Raw genomic sequence first — 1,772 nt, forward strand, 5'->3', positions numbered from 1 at the left:
GTGGTAACCTCTGGGGGTGGGAGTGGGTAGGGGTGGACTGGAAAGAAGCAGAAGGGAATATTCTCTGGTGATGGTGATGTGATGCTCTGTATCTTGATAGATCCTGTTGCATTAGTTAGAACCTATCAGATGGTACACTTAAGATCTGAGCATTTCACTATAAATTTTATCCCCAGTGATCCCCAAATATAAACACATATTAAACACTGGCTCATGACAAGCATGCTCAAGGATTTGGGAGGGGGAGTGCTCTGATGTTTGCAACTTACTTAGAAATGCATCCAAAACTAAGATGAATTGATGGGTGTACGGAGGGATGGCTGAATGGTTATGTAATAAAGCAAATACAGCAAAATGGTAGCTGTACAATCTAGGTGGGGAGGAAACGGGTGTTTGCTGAACAATTCTTTCAACTTCTTTGTTTGAAATTTTTCATAATAAAATGAAATACAAATACAAAGTTAAAAAAAAGGACGAATACAAAGTTAAAAAAAAAAGGACAGAGCGCAGCATTCAATCTTGAGCCACAGCACTCAATCTCGAGCCGCAGCACTCAATCTCCATCCCAGCTCTAAAATCAAAGAACTACAAAATGACTTGAAAGGAAACACTGAGGTCCCCACTTCCACGCCCACCTCCAGGTTTGGTTACAGTATTTAAGTAACCCCAGAACCACAGCCCCATCATCATAATATGCCCCTGAGCCTCCGTATCAAAAATCCAAAGCAGCATCCTACGGTTTCAGGCCCAGAAGAGACATCAGCCTGCGTGTGTGCATGTGTGCGTGTACCAAGAAGACGGCCAACCCAGTTCACCTGCTTTAAGTCATTTGATACAGTTGGGAAAATAGGGGTCTGGGCACATACCAGGGCTCAGCTGGGTATTTAATGCTAAGCCAGACACCCATCCCCCAACCATGCCTATGTCAGCTCCAACCAGGGTTTCAGATCAAAAGCATCATCTTCCAATATCAATGTGACTCATTGTGCACTTGCGTGTGCTGGGCGTTTGACGTGACTTCATTTAATCCTCACAACCACCCTATGAGGTAGGTTTATTATCTTGCTTTTATGGTTAAGGAAACAGCCTCAGAGAGGGTAAATAATGCCCAGGAACACACAGCCGGAGCTGGGATGCAGGTACATTCAGTGAGGCTCTAGGGCAGAGGCCCTTTCTAGAAAGCACTCCCCCCACCCCCGCAAGCCCCTCTGAACCAGTACTGACAGAGGTGCAACCTGTGTGTCTGTATAACTTTTTGAGCAGGGAGAACTGGGCTTCAGGGGACAATGAAAAATCTCGTCACCTGAGAGCGACGGGTCCGATCTCTCTCCCTCTGAGGCCCTGCACGTGTGGAGATCTTTAGGCCACCCCACACTCTGCGTTTCTATGCCAGGCATGCTCATTAGGCTAGATGTATGTTTCATATGTACACCAATCACAGCCTCGCACTGGTTTTCCCTCTTGTTCATTCTGTTAAAAGAAGTGTCAGGCCTATGTTTTCCTCTAAGAGTTTGATAGTGTCTGGCCTTACATTTAGGTCTTTAATCCATTTTGAGTTTATTTTTGTATATGGTGTTAGGGAGTGTTCTAATTTCATATGTTTACATGTAGCAGTCCAGTTTTCCCAGCACCACTTATTGAAGAGGCTGTCTTTTCTCCATTGTATATTCTTGCCTCCTTTATCAAAAATAAGGTGACCATATGTGCGTGGGTTTATCTCTGGGCTTTCTATCCTGTTCCATTGATCTATATTTCTGTTTTTGTGCCAGTAC

Source organism: Physeter macrocephalus, chromosome 14, assembly GCF_002837175.3.
Source record: "Physeter macrocephalus isolate SW-GA chromosome 14, ASM283717v5, whole genome shotgun sequence".
NCBI classification, from domain to species: domain Eukaryota; kingdom Metazoa; phylum Chordata; class Mammalia; order Artiodactyla; family Physeteridae; genus Physeter; species Physeter macrocephalus.